Raw genomic sequence first — 21,558 nt, forward strand, 5'->3', positions numbered from 1 at the left:
AACTGGCTGCACTAGCTGCCTTATTTTCGAAAGAGAAAGATGCCCATATTTCGACCCAAATCGGGAGATGGGCGTCTTTCTTCCGTGGGCACCCAAATCGGTATAATCGAACGCCCATTTTGGGCGTCTTCAACTGCAATCTGTCGCGGAAACGGCCAAAGTTGACGGGGGCGTGTCAGAGGCGTGGTGAAGGCGGGACTGGGGTGTGTTTATCAGCCAAGGAGAGATGGGCATCCTTGGCCGATAATCGAAAAAAGAAAGGCGTTTTTAGCGCAAATTCAGGTCCCTTTTTTGGACCCTTTTACTTTCACGAACAAGTCCCAAAAAAGTGCCCTAAATGACCAGATGACCACCGGAGGGAATCGGGGATGACCACCCCTCACTCTCCCAGTGGTCACTAACCCCCTCCCACCCAAAAAAAAACCAAATGTCATACCCAGCTCCATCACAGCAGTAAGCAGGTCCCTGGAGCAGTTTTAGTGGGTGCATGCACTTCAGGCAGGCAGACCCAGGCCCATCCCCCCCTTACCTGTTACACTTATGGTGGTAAATGGGAGCCCTCTAAACCGCCCCCAAAACCCACATCTAGGTGCCCCCCTTCAGCCATAAGTGCTATGGTAATGGTGTAGAGTTGTGGGCAGTGGGTTTTGGGGGGATTTGGGGGGCTCAGCACCCAAGGGAAGGGAGCTATGGACTTCAGAGGTAGTTTTTTTTTAATTGTTACAAGTACCCCCTAGGTTGCCCGGTTGGTGTCCTGGCATGTGAGGGGGACCAGTGCACTACGAATCCTGGCCCCTCCCACAACCCAATGCCTTGGATTTGTTCGTTTTTGAGCTGGACAATTTGTTCGTTTTTGAGCTGGACGCCTTCAGTTTCCATTATCGCTGAAAAACGAAACCGCCTAGCTCAAATCCACACAAATCCGATGTATTTGGCTGGCACAAACCGTATTATCGGAAAAAAGATGGACACCCATTTTTTCCGAAAATATGGTTTGTCCCACCCCTTCACGTACCCATTCTCGGAGATAGACGCCCATGGAGATGGGCGTTCGCGTTCGATTATGCCCTTCCACGTGTATTCTATAACTGACACTCTCATGGATGATGTGGAAATAACAGGTCCACGTCTATGTCTCCTATCTGTAGCTACAAAATTGATGGGAAAGTGTCTTTTTTTGGCTTGGAGCAATGATTGCTGCATTCTGCTGACGATTCTGTCTTGGAGCGTGGTCAGATACTACTGCTACTCTATTTACCTAAATTTCTGCCTCCCTTCTCCTACAAACAACCATTGTCCTGTTGTCCATCTAATACTATTTCCCTTTCAACACCTTACGCCCCTTACCCCCCTCCTCAGGCCTCCTCTGACTTTGTATACCATCCTTCTGTGCAAGACTATATATTCAGCTCGTGGTACTAAATGGCTTGAAAGACGCTCACAGCCACAGGCTGAGTTAACTCCGATATTCAGTGCAGGGACATGTCTGGCCTTCAACATTAAATATTTGGGTTAGTGCTGCAACCTGGAAGTTAAATGGGCATCAGTTAATATTGAGACCAGTGCCCTGGTTAACTCAATGGATAAAGTCAGGACATCCTTTTGGCTGTTCTTTACCCACTTACTTAGCTGGAGAGCAGACTGAGTATCACTGCTAACTAGCGGCTCCACCCCTAGATCGCCCCAAACTTAGTCAGTTAGGTGATGGCTGGTTATTGCCAAAATTCAATGACCAACCAGTGGAATTTAACCAGGCAGGAGCCTCTCCTGCCTGATTATACCCGTTTGAATATTGACCTCACTGTTATGTTCACAGTATCTGCCACTTTTGTTACTCTGTCTGTCTATGTGTGTCTGTGTGGTCCTGTACCATAGTGGTTGCTAGTCACCTGGTGCCCCTACTGCTGTGTTCTGCATACTATTGTTGGTTAAAGGAAGCATTAGTAACGGTGAGACGTTGCTCATGTGAATACTGGCTCTCAGAAGACAGAGGAAACAGAGGAGAAGACAGAGGCCCCATGCAGAGGGTGTACAGGCCTAGAAAGCTGTTCATGGACCTTGCTCAGAGGTGGGCTGAGGTGCATTTAAGATGGGTGGGGAATATGCAGGGAAAGAAGAAAATGACAGACTGCTGGATCATGCTCTATGCGCCACCAGGTGGGGGAAATTGGATGTGAGTTCTGTACGCTACTACTACTACTGCTGCTACTTATCATTTTTATAGCGCTACTAGACGTACGCAGTGCTGTACACTGGACATGAAGAGACAGTCCCTGCTTGATAGAGCTTACAATCTAATTAGGACAGACAAACAGGACAAATAAGGGATAAGAAAATGACTAAGGTGGGAATGATAAAACATGGGTACTGAACAAGTGAGTAAGGGTTAGGAGTTAAAAGCAGCATCAAAAACGTGGGCTTTTAGCCTAGATTTAAAGACGGCCAGAGATGAAGCTTGACGTACTGGCTCAGGAAGTCTATTCCAGGCATATGGTGCAGCAAGACAAAAGGAACGGAGTCTGGCGTTAGCAGTGGAAGAGAAGGGTGCAAACAAAAGAGATTTATCCACTGAATCGAGTTCCTGGAGAGGAGTGTAGGACGAGAAGAGTGGAGAGGTACTAAGGAGCTGCAGAGTGAATGCACTTGTAAGTCAGTAAGAAGAGTCTGAACTATGCGGAAATGGATAGGGAGTCAATGAAGTGACTTGAGGAGAGGGCTAATATGAGCATAGTGACACTGGTGGAATATAATTTGTGCAAAAGAATTTTGAACAGATTGAAGGGGAGAGAGATAGCTTAGTGAGAGATCTGTGAGAAGCAAGTTGCAATAGTCTAAGCACGAGGTGATAAGTAACATAGTAGATGACGGCAGAAAAAGACCTGCACGGTCCATCCAGTCTGCCCAACAAGATAAACTCATATGTGCCACTTTTTGTACCTTACCTTGATTTGTACTGGTCTTTCAGGGCACAGACCGTATAAGTCTGCCCAGCACTATCCCCGCCCCCCCAACCACCAGCCCCGCCTCCCACCACCAGCTCTGGCACAGACCGTATAAGTCTGCCCAGCACTATCCCCACCTCCCAACCACCAGCCCCGCCTCCCACCACCGGCTCTGGCACAGACCGTATAAGTCTGCCTAACACTATCCCCGCCTCCCACTACCGGCTTTGCCACCCAATCTTGGCTAAGCTCCTGAGGATCCCTTCCTTCTGAACAGAATTCCTTTATGTTTGTCCCACGCATGTTTGAATTCCGTTACCGTTTTCATCTCCACCACCTCCCGCGGGAGGGCATTCCAAGCATCCACCACTCTCTCTGTGAAAAAATACTTCCTGACATTTTTCTTGAGTCTGCCCCCCTTCAATCTCATTTCATGTCCTCTCGTTCTACTCTCTTCGCATCTCTGGAAAAGGCTCGTTTGCGGATTAATACCTTTCAAATATTTGAACGTCTGTATCATATCACCCCTGTTTCTCCTTTCCTCCAGAGTATACATGTTCAGGTCAGCAAGTCGGATTCTGGTAGTGTGCTCAGAAAGAAAAGGAGAAATTCTGGTGATATTATACTTGCTGAATATGTGCAGAGAAGGAGAGAGAGGAGTCTATGACCCCAAGATTACGAGCTGATGACACAGGGAGGATGAGAGTGTTATCCACAAAGATGGGGAAAGAGGAAAGGTTGGTTTAGGGGGAAGTTAAGAAGCTCAGTCTTGGTCATGTTTAGTTTCAGATGGCAGTGAGACATCCGGGCAGCAATCAGACAGGCAAGCTGATACTCTGGACTGGATTCTTGCTGAAATTTCTGGTGTGGAGAGGTAGCTCTGAGAGTGTAAAGGTGATACTAAAAACCATAGGATGAGATCAGACCACCAAGGGAAGAAGTATAGATGGAGACAAGAAGAGGTACCAGGATAGATCCCTGAGGTACACCAACTGAAAGTGGGGACAGAAATGGAGGAGGATCTACCAGAGTATACACTAAAAGTATGACGGGAGAGATAAGAAGAAAACCAGGAAAGAACAGAGCCCTGAAATCCAAGTGAGGACAGCATATCAAGGAGTAGGCGGTGATCAACTGTATCAAAAGCAGCAGATAGATAGAGAAGGATGAGGATAGAATAGAGACCTTTGGATCTGGCCAGGAACAGGTCATTGGAGACTTTAGCAAGCGCTGTTTCAGTTGAATGAAGAGGGCAAAAGCAAGACTGAAGTGGATCAAGAATAGCTTGAGATGAAAGAAAGTAAAACACAATGGCGGTGAACAAGCACGTTCAAGTATCTTGGATAGGAAAGGGAGGAGGGAGATGGAACGATAGTTGGAAGGACAGTTAGGGTCCAATGAAGGATTTTTGAGGAGTGGTGAGACTATGGCATGTTTGAAGGCATCAGGAACAGTTGCAGTGGAAAGTGAAAGAATGAGGTTATGACAGATAAAAAGGATGCCAGTAAGAGATAGTGATAAGTAGATGGGTGGGAAAAGGATCAGAGGAACAGGTAGTTAGTTTTAAGGAGGAATGAAAATGTGCAGTTTTCTCTTCAGTGATTTCAGAAAAGGAAGGAGGAAGTTGGAGGATTGAGAGAATGGACTAAGGGAAGGAGAGGTGGAGGTGACTTGGTAGAGAATTCAAGTTTAATCTTGTGAACCTTATCATGAACGTACTCAGCCAGAGTCTGGGGAGAAAGTGAAGGGGGAGTTGGAGGTGAAGCCACTCTGAGGTGAGAATTCAATGTAGAAAAGAGACGTTGAGGGGTTGAGCCAAGAGAATTTGACAACTGCATATAGTAGTCCTGTTTGGCAAGTAAAAGAGCAGACTGGAAGGTGGTCAGCAAGAATTTGAAATATATGAAGTAAGCGTGGGCAAGGGATTTCAGTCAAAGGCATTCGGCAGAGCGGGCACAGGAACGTAGGTAGCGGATTCTAGAGGTCAGCCAAGGCTGGGATTTGGTACGTATTACATAACAGGGGATGGGAGGAACAAGAGTATCCAGAGCAGAGGAGAGAATAGTATTATAGGAAGAGAGAGACTCATTGACAAACTTGGATAACATAGCAGTTGAGAAGAGATTTGAAACACTGGAGGACAGAGTAGAAGGGTCAATAGTCTGAAGATTCCTAAATGTATTGGTTGAGATTGGATAAGATTGGGGAGGAGGGTGTTTGAGTGTGAAGAGCTGAGGCACAGAAACTGGAAAGTGAGAAGTTTGAGAAGAAGATAAGATCAAGACAGTGGCCATCCTGGTAAGTGGGGGTAGTGGAGCATTTGAATTTTTTTATTAGAAATATAATGCTTGTTTACATTTGCAAGATTTCTTTATAAACAATATTTTTAGTGAAAACTTTGTTACATTGAGGGAAAAGCTTTCCTTGTTCAGGACCATCTATGACTTTTACAATTGCATCAGAAGAGTTTCGAACTCTTGAAAATGCTACATACAGTTGCCCATGTGTAAACACTGGTTCTGGGAGGAAAATGCCAACTTTTTCAAATGTTTGACCTTGTGATTTGTTAATTGTCATTGCAAAAGCCAATTTCAGAGGAAATTGTTTACAACGTAATGTAAATGGGAGGTCAGTGTTAGATGGTGTTAGTTCAATAAGTGGGATAAAAACAGTACTCTCTGCAATTGACCCAGTGATTACTTGACTAATAAGGAGTTAGTTTTCAAGTCTTTCACTATTAAGTGAGTTCCGTTACATAAACCTCGCTTGGTATTTAAATTCCTAAGTAGGATAATCATGGCTCCAATTTTTAAATGCAGTTTATTGCAAGGCATGCCAGTTGGAGTTTGTTCAAGAAGGAACTCTACAGGATAACTGATGTTCCTCATCATTGGAGTCATGAATGGAGTCTGAACTTAAATAAGTCACCTTCTAAAATATTTAGAACAGCCTCATTTATCTTCTCAAAATGTGCATTTCTGGGGCAAAGAATAGCCTTTTTAGCAAAGTTGTAAATAGTATCTGCAGTAATTTTTTCTCCAAAAACGGCATTAACTATATCGCCGTCACAAATGTGCTTCTGTGGGATTTGATAATATCATTAAAACCGTCTGGACATGGAAGATTTCCGTCTGCTAAAGTAATAAGCCAGTTGTTGTAATCTGGGTCTACAGAACAGACATTGTTGTTTAATTTTAGTATTTCAATTTTTTTTTCATAATTTATTTAACTTAATGCTGGCTTCAATAATGTGAGCTCGATCACCGTGTGGTACCACAGGTAGAGTTTGTTGAAAATCTCTACCAAGGAGAAGAACTTTCCCGCCAATTGGTTTCTGATTGCTCAAGATGTCTTTGAAGTGTCAGGTTCTCAGGTTCAGAGCCCGCGGGGCCGGGCTCTGGAGCAAACGTGAGCCCTTGGGCTGCTGACGAGGAGTGACAGCAGCAGGCAAAACCCACCAACCAACGCTGGGCAAGCACACCGGCACCGGCAGGGACTGCAGGCACCGCCCAGCAACCGGAACACACAGACTGGAATCCCCCGGACTGGAGGACACCGGACTGGAACACTGGACTGGAATCCCCCGGACTGGAGGACACTGGACTGGAGCACACTGGACTGGTCGGAACAGCTTCACCTGCACTTAGCTATTAAGCCCCCCAGGAGTTGAGCCGGCAGGACTTACTGGATACTGGATGACACAGGGACCAGGACTGGAAACAGAAGTACTCCTAAACCTAAACTGATCTACGTGCTCCCAAGCCCTAAACCAGCAGGAGTGTTCCTAACAGTAAACTGACAAAAGGACTTCCTAAGCCCTATACTAAACAGGAGCTCCTAAGCCCTGCTCAAGAAAGGGACTTCCTAAGCCCTAAAATAACAGAGCAGGGAACTAAACACAAAGCTAACACAGGTGCTACTAAGCACCAAGCTACAAGCAGAGCTCTACACTAACAAGCTAAACACAAAACTAACAAGCTACCTAAGCACTGCTCTAGCAAGCTAGATACAAAACTAACAAGGTGCTTCCTAAGCACTACTCTGGCAAGCAACCAGAAGAGCTCCTAGCACTAAAAGGGAAGACAGGGGAGCCACAAGGAAAAAGCAGGGAAGCTAACACATAAGCCAAAAGTGCTTCTAAAGCACCAAACACCAACAGCAAAGACTGCAATGCTCCCAATAGCACAAACACCAGAAGTACTTCTAACAGCAAACTCTGCAGTGTTCCTAACAACACCAAACCCTGAGGTACCTCTATCAGCAACAGAGCTTCCAAAGCCCTACACACAGTAATGCTTCCAAAACCAAGAGGGAAAAGCAGGGGAACCAAAGGGAAAAGCAGGAAAGCTAAACACACAGACACCAGTGCACACTGCACTAACACTAACCTGGCCCTTAGTAAAAGCAAGCAGGGAAACTAGACACAAAATCAGAAGTAAACACTGCACCACCCTACCCAAAGCAAACACCACCGTTGCAAAGGCCCTGAAGGAAACAACACCACTTCCTTATCAAGGCCCTCCCTGATGATGTCACACTCCCTAGACCCAGGCAACAGCACACTGACCCAGAGAGCACACTGAAACCCATAGAGGCCCAACCCACACCAATGCAACACCGTGAAGCACTTGAAGCCAGTACACCCAAAGAGAGTTAGAGCTAACTCCGTCCACACACACAGCTGTAGTAAAGTGAAACAATTAGCCCCATGCTGCTGGAAGCTGTCAGCACAGAGAGACAGAGCCAGCTCAGAAAGGACAGACAAAAGAAACAGAAGCCAGCTAAGAAGCTGACCTCCAGGAAAGAGGTACGTTTGAGAGTGGTTCTGACCCCAATCATAACATGAAGATTCTATCTACAGCAGTAAGTGTCATAAGGGGTGCCATAGTTCTCATCTCAAATAAGGATTTTAGCATCTCTAATGATGGAAGCATTATTTGATGTTAATCTGATACTTGATGTTGACGTTTCCAGTAAAGGAACAGGTAACTTAAACTGTGAATGATAAGTTCATCCTTCTGGAAGGAGATTTGCAGCGATTCCTATAGAAGCAACAGGTTGTGCAATTCCTCCAACTTCTCAGATGGAGCTCAGGATAGTATTATACGTTTACGTTTTTCCACTTCCAGCAGGATCGTCTAGGAAGAAGCACGTGTGGGTTATGTTTTTTGTATTGTAGGCAGAAAGTATAGTATGAAATGCTTCCCTTTGCTCATTATTTAGTTTTTCTACCATTTGTTCAGCTTTCTGCTTTTAATCTCCAACATTGAAGGCAAGTTTAGGATCTTCTGTTCTGTACTGTTTGTAAACCAAAGTGTTCAAGCTTTTTGCCATGTGTAGTCAGAATGGCTTGGATTTTCTGAAGGCACAATTGTTCACAAATTGAGCAATCTCACCTTTGCAACCATGGATGTGTTGAAAATCTTGTGTCATATTAAGTTTGTATTTTTGGAAAATTTGGAAAGCATTTGATGGTACGGCAAAAACACAAATGTATGCAAAAAGGTGTCTGATTTGCTGTGGCATGCTGCATGTGAATGCATCGTCTAAGGTGTTCTCCCACAGAGCTTCATCGTCAGTGAGCCCCATTTTCTTGGCTGCATCTTGAAATGTATTATAAAGAACACATGCAACTGTTTTTAAGTCTTCAAAGGACTTAGCCCCTGGTTTGTGTAGTAGAATTAGCCTTAAACAGTAACGCTCAGGGTCCACTGAAAAATGAACTGCATACATTCTCCCAATTGTTTTGTCATGTCCTGCTTTTCTACGCTTCCACTTTCATTCTCTTTTGTCAAAAGTATAGTACATAAGAATATCTACATACAAAATGGTCTTTGGAGGATTTTCTTCTGCATTAAGTTTAAACCACGCTGTTAAAGTGGTGTCTCTGGTTCTGGCTCTTTGTACTGCAGCTTCAACTTCATTAGGGTGAAAAACAATGCTTTGTTGATCTGGTAAGTGTACTTCCAATCTCTAGATAGTATGTGATTGGTGATGCATTTCAAAACCATTTAATCGCCATGCAGCTTCAGGAGCACTAACATATCTAGAGTCAGTAAACGTTTTAATTTCATCATGTTGTAAAGTTTGGTGCTCTGTAATAACCACATTGGCACAATCGTGTCATTTATAGACATATTTAAAGAGGTACTCGACACTTTTAATAGATGCACATACTTCCACATTTATATGGGGATTGTACTTTAAAAGTAAGTAAGGGTTATAAGGGACTACCCAACTGTTATTAATGAATTTTCCATTTAAGAGTGTACCGACGCCATTATCCCTTCTGCGGTATTTAGGATATCCATCACAGTTCTCAGTTTCACTTTGGAATGGTTTTGGAAACTGTTTAGAGCACTTCCCATAAAGCATGCAGGGATAATTTAAGTTATGGTCACTGCATGGGGCATGTATCATATGTTTAGCAACTGTTGCATGGAGATGTGGAAAGTTGTTTATTTCAGGAATTTCAGCACATATGATTTTGTGAATTATTTCCTCTCTTTTCGGCTTGTGTTCCTCTTTCATGATAATTAATATATGAACGTGAGGTAAACCACGCTTTTGAAAGTCAACGATATGAATTTTGGCAAGTGGGACACCAATGAGCTTATTTTCGAAAGAGATCGCTGGCCATCTTCTGACACAAATCGGGAGATGGTCGGTGGTCTCCTGATCCCAACCAAATCGGTATAATCGAAAGCCGATTTTAGCCGGCCCCAACTGCTTTTCGTCGTGGAGCCAGCCAACCTTCAAAGGTAGGTACAGAAGGCGGGACGGGGGGGGGGGGGCGTGGTTACGAGATAGCTGGCTTCACCCCATAATGGAAAAAAGATGGCCGGCTCAGACGAACATTTCGCCGGCTGCACTTGGTCCATTTATTTTTAAGTCCAAGTCACAAAAAAGTGCCCCAATTGACCAGATGACCACCGGAGGGAATCGGGGATCACCTCCCCTTACTCCCCCCCCCCCAGTGGTCACCAACCCCCTCCCACCCAAAAAAAAAAAGAAGTATTTTGCCAGCTTGAAATGTCATACCCAGCTCCCTGACAGCAGTATGCAGGTCCCTGGAGCAGTATTTAGTGGGTGCACTGCACTTCAGGCAGGTGGACCCAGGCCCATCCCCCCCCACCTGTTCCACTTGTGGTGGTTAATGGTGAGCCCTCCAAACCCCCCAAAACCCACTGTACCCACAAGTAGGTGCCCCCCTTCACCCCTTAGGGCAATGGTAATGGTGTAGAGTTGTGGGGAGTGGGGTTTGGCGGGGATTTCGGGGGCTCAGTACCCAAGTTAAGGGAACTATGCACCTGGGAGCTATTTTTTTTTAATTTCTAGAAGTGCCCCCTAGGGTGCCCGGTTGGTGTCCTGGCATGTGAGGGGGGCCAGTGCACTACAAATGCTGGCTCCTCCCATGACCAAATGCCTTGCATTTTGCCGGGTTTGAGATGGCTGGGCCTGGTTTTCATTATGGCTGAAAAACGAAGCCGGCCATCTCCTCTAAACCTGGCGATCGATTTAGCTGGCCCCAACCATATTTGGAAAATACGGTTGGCTCCGCCCCCTTGTGGAGCCGACCCCGAAGATGGCTGGCGCCGTTCGATTATGCCCCTAAAAGTATATGTTTTTTTGCATATACTGTGTAGTAAAACTCTTAGTTTTAAATGAAACACCCTAGCCAATAAGTCAGGTCGAAACTCTGGTGCCTGATCTTTTTTTTAGATTTTGAGTAATTTCTTCCCATCTTGGGTTGCAGGTCATAGTAATGAACAGATCTGGCTTACCATATTTGCGAACTATTGCCATTGCATCCTGAAAATTTTGATGCATATTTCTTGGGCTACCAGCAAATGATGATGGTAAAGTAAATGCCTGGTCAGGTGTAAATCCTCCATTTGCAGTTTAACTTGCAAGGTGGTCCATTAACCCAGAGTATTTTTCAACTCTTAACAGTTTTTGATTTTGTCGAATATAATTAAGTCTGTTTGCCAAATATTGTTGCGTTAGTTTTCCTGCACTAAGAAAAGGACTGAATTTGTCTCTTATTGCCTAACGGTACCCATAGTACTGCATTTGTGTAACTCTTAGTCTTGGGTTGTTTGATTTGCGATGGAGGTGCATTATACATTTTGGTTGTTTAGACAAAGGAATATGTATACCCCAGCTCTGATCTCCATATGGAACGAGTAATGGATATACCATCGGTTCTAGATTGGGGTCCAACACACTGATTATCTTAGTTTTTTTTTTTTTGTTTAATCATATTTATTATATTATTCAAAACAAGGTTAACAACAAATTTTCAGATTACAGCCATGTAGATTGACATTACCATATTTCAACATTTTCAAATTCCCCCCCCCCCCAAATTCTCCCCCCCTCCCTTCCCTCCCAATCAAATCCTCCCCCTCCCCAACTGAAGCATTCAAAATTCTGCTTTTAACAACTGGCGTCAGTGTATCCCAGTAGGGGGACCAGATTCTACAAAACAAGTCTCCAGTTTCTGATGCAAGGTCCGTTATACTATGTCTTTCCAAAGTACACATTTGTATCATTAATGATCTCCAGCGGCCAACTGTGGGCTGTTCCTCGGTCAGCCATACTTGCAGAATAGTTTTCTTCCCCATCAACGTTGCCCGCTGAAGGAACGCTCTTACTCCAGCTGGGGCTTGTCCCTGGATTGTAAATATGTGAAAAAGTTGCTTGGGGGAGTGGTGCCATTTAACACGCCACATACTTGAAACGTGTTCTGCTATACTTTTCCAAAATCCATGAACTTTTGGGCAAGTCCAAAACATATGGCCCAAATGTGCATTTGCGCGACCACATTTCGGACATGAGTCATTGTCTCTCAGTTTAGCCCGATACGCTCTGTGCGGCGATATATGTAGGCAAAATACAAAATTGTATTGGGTTTCCCACCACAGCACATTTTCAGTTAGCTTGTATATCCGTTTAATGCACCTTTCCAATTGCTCTTGAGTGACTCTCACTCCAAGTTCTACGTTCCACTGCTGTGTCACCACTGAATAGTTTGCAGGTTTAGTGTGCTCTCTTAAATGTGAATGAAAATATTTTAACGGGACTCTAGCCTGTGCATCCAGGCCTAACAGTTAATTAAAGTTCTCCCAAGTTTCCATTGTCAATGTCTCTTTCGGCAGGGAGCGCACATAATGTTGTAGCTGTAGATATGCAAATATGTCTGTCTCCGGCAACTTAAACTCTCCACAGAGTTCGCCAAATGGTTTCATCATGCCTTGCTCATTCACCACATGATACACATAGCTCACCACTTTCTTTACCCAATTTTGAAACGTACGGGAAGTGGTACCCACTGGAAATTGAGGATTTCCCTTTATTGGCAGCATGGGAGAACTGACCTTATTAAGGGTAAAGAATTTACATAACCATTTCCAGGTATATCTCAAGGGTTGAAATATCGGGGCTGCCAGGTATATCTCAAGGGTTGAAATATCGGGGCTGCCAAACCCAGTTTCTGTGCCTGACCCCCCGGGGCCTGCAACCAACTTGCAAAATGTGGTTCTTTAAACCAGTGTAACTCAGATGTTGTGAGGGTAAAATATTCTGTGTTCCAAAACCAATCTGAGAGATGTCGTATCCCGCTAGCTATGGACAGGAGGCGCAGATTTAACACTCCCAGGCCCCCCTTCTCCCGGGGCAGCATTGCGCTATTCATTGTCATCTGGGACCTCTTCCCCTGCCATAAGAATGTTGCTAATTTCCTCTTTAGCCACCTCTCGTCCCTACCCCGCAGATACATGGGCATCATTTGATACGTGTAAGCCCAGGTAGGAAACAAGATCATGTTATATAGGGCCACCCGTCCCATCAAGGATATAGGCAACGCCTGCCACCTACTCAATGCCCTCTCCACCTTACGTTTCAAGGGGTCCATGTTTGCTGTATAAATGTGGGTTAAGTCAATTGGGATTTTTACCCCTAGGTACGTCAAATCATCCTGTGCCCACTGCAATGGAAATGGTCCCTCCCATCCCGCCTGAATATCTGACTCGGAAGGCCGAGCCATCGACTTTTGGGTGTTCAGTTTAAATCCAGAGTGGAACCCGTATTCATCTATAACTTCAATCAACCGCCTTAATGACTCTTGAGGCCTTGTCAATGTTAGAAAAAGGTCGTCTGCAAAGGCCAACACCTTCACCGGGTGACCTGGGAGCGAAACCCCCTGAATTCCCGGATCCATTTCAATCGTTCGGAGCAGGGGCTCTAAATATAAAAGAAACAACAAAGGGGATAGGGGACATCCCTGCCTGGTACCCGCCTGTATCTCCAAAGGCTCAGATCTCATGCCATTTACCAACAGTCTAGCCGCATACAAAGCTTTTATGGCAGCCAAACACCAGCCCGATACACCCACGTGCTCCAACGTCTGGAACAGAAAACTCCATCTCACTCCGTCAAAAGCCTTTTTGGCATCAAGACTTGTCAACAAGAGCGGAGTTCCCGTTGCCAGACACCGAGCTATGGTTAAAAGAACCTTCCTCACATTGAGCACTGAGTGGCGCCCTTTCACGAATCCTATTTGGTGTTGCCCTATCAAGGTTGGCATATATATTGCAAACCTGTTTGCTAACACTCGAGCTAAGATCTTAAGATCACATTGAGGATCTCTCCCCGCGTGAAATTCTCTCTCTGTACCACCGCCTCGTAATAGTCCAATAATGGTGCCCCGGGAGAAGCCCAACCGGGAAAAGCTTATAATACTCAGCTGAGAAGCCGTCGGGGCCCAGCGCCGAGCCCTGTGGCAGTGATTTAAGTACCTGCTGTATCTCCTGCATTTGTATGGGTCTGGACAATCCTTCACGGGCGCTCGGCGATAACTTAGGCATCCCTGAATCATCTATATAATCTTGCACTGGGGTCTCTTCCTCCTCTCCCCCCCTGGCGTATAACTGGGCAAAAAATGTGTGGAATGCTTCTACAATTCCTTTTGAGTTTCTTACTCTAACCCCAGAAGGGAGGACCACCGACGTGATCAGCCGTCTCCGCTCCTGAGCACGAGCCACTTGAGCCAGTAACCTCCCTGCTTTGTTCCCAAATCTTCGAAATCTCATTCCTCTCATCCACATTCTTTTCTTAGTCTGTTCGTGGATGAGCGAGTTAAGGGCCACCGAGGTCGCCGCCATTGCTTCTCTATGTCCCCTCGACGGGAACTGCAGGTATCTGGCTTTCGCCTGTCTCAATTCCTTTTCTAACCTAAGGATTCCTGCAGCGATTCTCTTCCCCCTGGCACTCATATATGCTATAATACTCCCCCTAAGTACCGCCTTCGAGGCTTCCCAACACACTATTGGGGACTCACAAGATTCTGCATTCGTATCCACGTAAGCCGTCCACTGTTCCCTGATATACTTCCCAAAATTCTCATCCCTATACAAAAAAGATGGGAATCTCCAGAATTTTTCCCCTGCCCCCAACCCATCCAAGGCTACATCTACCCAGATTATTGAGTGATCGGATACCTCAAGGGGGCCTATCTCTGCTGTTGTTACTTTCGAGAACAGTGTCTGTGCCACTAGTATATAATCAAGGCGGGACCAAGTATGGTGAACCTTAGATTGGTGAGTATAATCATTCGTGAGAGGGTGTAACAATCGCCACGCGTCCACTAGAGTCAAGGCCGTACACATGGAGTCCAGCACCCCCCTCCCCTCTGGTCTTCGCCCCTGTCCCGATCGATCAGCCTGGGGGTCCATAACTGCATTGAATTCGCCCGCCCACACCCAGGGCGCGTCTGTATACTTTAGCCCCAATGCTATAAGGTCTTGGAAAAAAGGGGGAGCCTGGGAATTGGGCCAATAAATTGTACACAGATAGAGCACCTGCCCCTGGATCTGCAGTTTCAATAGGAGTACCCGTCCCTTTTTATCTGAATAAATCAGTTCTGTATGGCACGGTAACCCTTTTCTAATAAGAATTGCTACCCCACTTTTTTTCCCCCCTGATGAAGAATAGTAACACTCACCCACCCATTGTGTCTTCAATTTTTCATGTTCGAGGTCAATTAACTTGGTTTCCTGGATACAGGCAATGTCAGCTTTGTGATGTTTGAGTTGAGTCAAGATCTTGGACCTCTTAATGGGGGACGTGATGCCAGCCACATTCCAAGAAATAATTCTAATTTGCGGCTTATGTTGTGACATCACATCTCCCCCTCTCAGATTTATATTGTAGCCATATGCATTGCATCTCCCAGGAGCCCAGCCCTACTCCTGGAAAGAGGTCATACTGTTTCCCCCCTCTGGCCATCCCCCATACTGCCATTAAATCTCTCTTCCACCAGTGTTTCCCTTTTATTGATCCTGAGTTTTCCCTCTCCTCTCCCCTCTCCTTCCCACCCTCTCCCCCCCCACCCCCCATCCCTTCCCTATTACCAACTAGGTGTGCCGCCATATAGCGTCACCAGAGTCACTTGTGTGCTAGGGATCCCACCCCTCTCTTACCCAAGTTCTAAAATACAACAAACTATTCAATGTCAAACCTCACAAAGACCAGGCATACCACTCTCTCTCACTCATTCCTGGTGCCAGCAATCCACCTCCTTTCCAGGCGCCATTCAGTCTTTTCAATGCTTCTTGTCCTCCTCATGGGTCTGGTACTGAGTCCTGCACTTCTTTGTTCAAAAAAATCCATTGCCAATTTTTCTGATGTAAAAACATTCCAATTCCCCTGCAATTGTATTTTCAAAACTGCCGGGTAGGACAAGGCAAACCGAATCTTCTTCTCTACTAAGGTGGAGCATATAGGATGAAATCTCCTTCTTTTCTCTTGTAATCCAGTTGAATAGACTGGAAAAATCAAGATCGAGGCTCCCTCATATTTCAGAGTGTCCCTTTTTAGCTTATAGCCTTGCATGATCTCCTCTTTATGTATAAAGTTATGTATTTTGATGATCACCACCCGGGGCTTCCTACCAGTCTGGTATCTGCCCAGCCGGTGTGCTCTTTCAATGCAGAAACCCCCTCTGCTATCGGAGAGTGCAAACTCTTGTTGGAGCCATTTTTCAAGCATAGGTCCCAGCAACTTATCCGACACAGACTCAGGTATGCCTACCAGTCTTATGTTTGAGCGTCGGGCCCTGTTCTCTAGATCATCAATTTTTTCTGCTTGCGCATTAAGCTTCTCCTCCAGGGGAGGTCACGTGACGCGATGAGCGGGAGAAGACGCTACGTGCGCAGCTCCTGCCTTCCCTTAGATTCTTTATCAAAAATTCGTCCTAAAAATTGGATACAATACCCCACAAACGAAGGTAAAAGAAGAGTGCTTAAAAGGAGAAAAGTTTAATACCATTTTGGAGGAGAATGACATCTAAGATTACCAGAAAAGACAGAGAAAAGACCCGGCCGCCCGACGACAAGATGGCGGCTCCGGCGAGCCCGGGGACATCTGCGGTGGGATCCGCGTGGGCAGCCGAGATTGTTGGGGAAGTTACTCAGGCATTGGAAGCCATACTGGAGAAAACACTGGGAGCGCTGGATAACAAATTGGAACAACTACATAACAGCGTAACGCAAATACAATTGGACATGGGACAATATCAACAACGGGCAAGTGATACGGAAGATCATGTGGACAAGGTGGAAACAGAAGTAAGTCGCTTACAAAAGCTAATAGCTACTTACACCGATAAAATCGAAGACCTCGAAAATAGATCGAGGCGTAACAATCTTCGCCTCGTGGGGCTTGCTGAAGATCTAGGAGAACGAGACCTGGCCAAATACCTTGAGACATGGCTTACCAAAGAACTACAACGTTGGGCCCGCTGCGAATTGAAAGAGCGCATCGGCTGGGCCTTAAGCAGGGAGCAGAAGGGCGGCCCAGGGTAGTTATATGTCGCATACTTAATTTTGCCCACAAGGTAGCCATTTTGCAGGCGATGAGAGGCGGAAAAGATCTACACAGTGGCAATAGGAAAGTATTATGTTTTCAAAATTACTCTGCCGCGGTAGCGGCGCAACGAAAGAAATTTTCCCCAGTGTGCTCGGAGCTGATACAACGAAAAGTTAGATTTGCACTGATGTATCCAGCGAAACTGCGAGTAACCCAACAAATGGGAAATAAAATATTTACCACAGCAGAGGAGGCGAAAGAGTTCCTAGATCAACTGGAAGGAGAAAACTGAAGCGCTACTAAGCTCACATGAAGAATATATGAAACTGGAAGAGATAAATAACCAAAGCACTAATTGGGGGCACTAAGCTCAAGAAATCTCAACAGAAAGACAATAATAATTAATAGTACTATCACCCTGAAGTTGAGACTGTGTTAACCAACATAGCAGAACAGATATGGGTGTAAACAGTGGAAAACATCAGCAGAAAGAATAAAACACAGAATTCAACTAAGAACTGGGTCCCAATGGATGACTCTACATTATAAGGGAAGCTGAGCTTACAAAAAATGATACAGTAAGACTGAACTGAAATACAGACTGAGCAATTTTGAAGAGGACCAGTGAAACCCATCTAAACTTACTAACTTAACCACAACAAATATCTTGATTCAATCTGACAGCAGTTAATACAGAGATGAAGAAAGGTATGATGAACAAATTTGTCAAGCTGTACTGTTGCTACCATTAAACTGAGCGCAGAATCTTGGATTCAAGATAAGTATAACTATTGTGGAAATAATAAGAAGCAACTTTAAAGAGAGCTATAAAGAGGATGTTGGGGCTTAGTTGGAAGGACCCACAACATGTACGTGGGACTATAATTGACACAGAGGACAATGTTATAACTATAGAAGCCCTGGATTACAAATGAAGTTGTCTTATGGCAAGAACGGGATATAGATGATGAAACACTGATCTGGACGGTGGGAACCACATAGGTTTATGAGGATGATCATCATAGACTTACTGAACTAACCTAATAGTAGATAATACAAGGATGAAGAGAAGAATGTTGAGTAATTATAAAACACTGCATTGATATTTATGTTAAGTTGCACTGTATGGTTAAAGTTTAAAATGTGTTAGTAATCGATAGAGGGGTCAAAAACATGTAAAAGATTCATCAGCGAGCTAATATATAGAGGGAAACAGTAGGACGAATATACTGCATACAAATGAGAACAGGGGGGAAAAAAAGGGAAAGGCGTCGAAGGTGACCTAATTCCAATAGGAATAGAAGGGGATAGAAGGGGGGGAGAGGGGATTCACAGGGGAAGGGAAGAGATAGGGGAGGGGAGGGGAGGAGGGAGGGAGGGTACAGGAGACATTACCAGACAACACAAGTGATACCTGAAAAGAAAGATAGACTATTCGCCCGATTATTTGAACAGGGGGGGGGGGGGCTGGAGGCTGGGCTGGCTCCTCTCGGACACCAAAATCATGTAAATATGGAGATGGAGGGCCAAAGCAGATACACTAATTAAGGTTATTACATGGAATGTTGGGGGCATCCCTTCGCCCATAAAAAGATCAAAAATCTTAAGACACCTCCAAAGGCTTAGGGCTGACATAGCCTTTTTACAAGAGACACATTTAACTGCAGAAGAACATGCTAAATTGAATAAATGGTGGGTGGGGGAATGTATGTCAACAGCAGCGGTGGGGAGAAAAAGGGGAGTAGCAATTCTAATTAGAAAAGGAATAACAAACCACATTCATAAGATAATCCAGGATCCTGAGGGACGATATGTGTTAGCTATTGTCACAATTAATAGACAAAAACTCTTACTGGGCAGTATATACGCCCCAAATGTCCTAGATCTTAAATTCTACAAAAAACTAGTGGCAAAAATAGCATGTTTAGAATCAATACCAATAATACTGGGAGGAGATTTTAATATGACCTGGGATCTACAAGTGGACCGTTTGCACCCTCCGGCAACAATCCACCGAACACAAACTAGAGGACTACCTGAATTATGCACCACACTAGATCTCATAGATATATGCAGGACGTTGCATCCTGGGATCAGAGAATATACACATATGTCAAGAGCTCATGGTACCTCTTCCAGGATTGACTACCTATTAACATCAAGCACATTATTTCCCACAATTAGAGACGCTGATATAGGACCGTGCGTTATCTCGGATCATGCGACGGTAGATATGAATTGGATGGGGGGAGGGGAAGAAGAGAAATTTCGGGGGTGGACGTTCCCAACGTATCTAGTAAATAATGTGAGATTTCGAGAACATTTACAAACGAAATGGGCAGAGTATAAACATTTTAATGAAGACACAGTACCAACTTCAACTAGTTTTTGGGAAGCCGCAAAGGTGGTCTTGCGGGGAGAAACTATCAGTTTTACTACCCAATACAAGCGTGCAAGAGATAGGGAAATTCTGAGATTGGAGAAACAATTGAGAGAAGTGAATAGACACTATGGCTTAAATCCTTGCCCTCGGCTTCGACAGGAGATATTAGAAATACAGGCGGCTTATAACTCCTTACTACATGATAGGGAAGTGAAATCCCAAACATATTATAGATTCCAATTGTATAAATTTGGGAACAAGGGAGGGAAACTTCTGGCAAGAGTTATTGCCCCTAGATACGCTTCCAGAAATATCACTAGTATAAAAACACAAGAGGGAAATTTGATACATTCCAATAAAGGAATTAGACAGGAATTTAAAACATATTATCAACACCTATATAGCTCTACAGATCAAGAAGGGCTATCAGGCACGCAATATCTTCAAAACCTTACGATCCCACAGATAAATGAACATGACCGCAATCTACTGAACGCGGAGATTAGTGAGGATGAGATCACATGGGCTATAGGACATAGCAAGATGGGTAAAGCGCCAGGTCCCGATGGATACAAAGCAGAATTTTATAAATTAATGGGGGAGTCGATTGTACCTACATTAACTAAAGTGTTTAAAGAATGGATATCAAATGGTACATTACCTGAACATTTAAATCTAGCGTGTATAATTGTGTTTCCAAAGCCTAGTCGAGATGAGCAACTAGTAACATCGTATCGCCCTATATCGCTTATTAACCATGAAGCCAAACTATTCGCAAAAATTTTAGCAAATAGACTAGGCCGTGTTCTACCAAAAATAATCCATGAAGCTCAAGTTGGTTTTGTGCAGGGTAGGTCGGTGGCTAAGAATCTCAGACGAATTTTGACATCATTGGAATATTTAGAGCACACTAATGAACAAGCTTTAATGATTAGTTTTGACGCTGAAAAGGCGTTCGATAAAGTGGAATGGTCTTTCTTATATGAGGTGATGGAGGGATATGGTATAAAAGGAGAGTTTGTACAGGCGATTAAAGCTTTATATGCAGACCCTCTAGCGCAGGTAATGGTCAATGGGAACTTATCTGAGGTAATTCATATAGGCAGGGGAACGAGACAAGGCTGCCCGCTATCGCCCTTACTATTTGCACTATATTTAGACCCTCTAATTAGGGATATTCAAGAATGCCCAGCAGTGCCTGGAGTGGACATACAACATCAGCAGTTCAAAATGGCTGCATTTGCAGATGATTTGCTAATTATTTTAAAGAACCCAAAAGAAGCGCTGGGTAATGTATTAGAGATTTTTAGGGAGTTTGGAGACTACTCGGGATTCACGTTAAACCTTGACAAATCAGAGGCCTTAGCTATAAATACAGATGCCCATAGCCTGTGGCCCATAGATTTCCCTTTAAAGCGGGCAACTAAATCTTTTAAATATTTAGGGATTCTATTACCGGTAAATACAAGAGATTTATATGATTTAAATGTTAGCAAACTCAAAGAGCAGACCATGCACCAGTTAAATTCTTGGCAAAACCTTACGATATCCTTGACAGGGAGGATATGTTTAACGAGGATGGTGATAATGCCGCGGTGGCTGTATGTTTTACAGGTTCTACCACTAAAACTCAAGCAGACTGACATAAAATACTTTTATAAAATTCTGAGAAAATTCTGTTGGGCTGGGAAAAGGGCCAAACTTCAATTGAAATTCCTGCTAGGAGGGTGGAGACAAGGGGGAATGGGGATTCCAAATATTAAATACTACAATATAGCTTGCTTGCTAAGACAGGTTAGAGATTGGGTAATGAATACATCGGATCATACACCACTTGAGTATGAGATAGTATACTTCGCCCCATATAATTATCTAGCGTTATTACATACCCAGAATAAGATACTCCCCCATAGATTTAAACATAGTGTTTTGCTCCAACCTACCAGGGAAGCGTGGAGATTTATAGGGAAACTTCTGGGGGGAGACCCCTTTAATACAGAGTTATTAACTATTAGGGGCAACCCGATGTTTGTACCGGGGATAGAGAATCCAACTTTTGTCACGTGGGAAAGAAACGGCATAGCAATTATGCAGGATGTATTGGGGGGTGATGGGCATATCAAAGCAGTAACACAAATGCAAACTAATGCACAATGGAGGGATCATTTTGCGCATAGCCAACTCACGCACTATGTGCGCACACTAAATACAGATGAGATTAAGAAACACTTAGGTGAGAAAATTAGAAAATTCTTCGAAGAAATAGCTGAGGAGGTGCCATCAATCTCCAGTATACATCTGAAATTGTGGGGACTGATGCCTGAGAGAGAGTTTAGTCAACTCCGTCAGAAATGGGAAATAGAT

At 44.4% G+C, this 21,558-nt stretch overlaps 1 protein-coding gene across 1 annotated transcript in view; it reads right to left on the reverse strand.

Moving 5' to 3' along the window:
• The window catches only part of EDC4 (enhancer of mRNA decapping 4), a 1,195,039-nt gene that overhangs the window by 210,362 nt on the left and 963,119 nt on the right, over positions 1-21,558 (reverse strand).

Source organism: Microcaecilia unicolor, chromosome 5 (assembly GCF_901765095.1).
Source record: "Microcaecilia unicolor chromosome 5, aMicUni1.1, whole genome shotgun sequence".
NCBI lineage: Eukaryota > Metazoa > Chordata > Amphibia > Gymnophiona > Siphonopidae > Microcaecilia > Microcaecilia unicolor.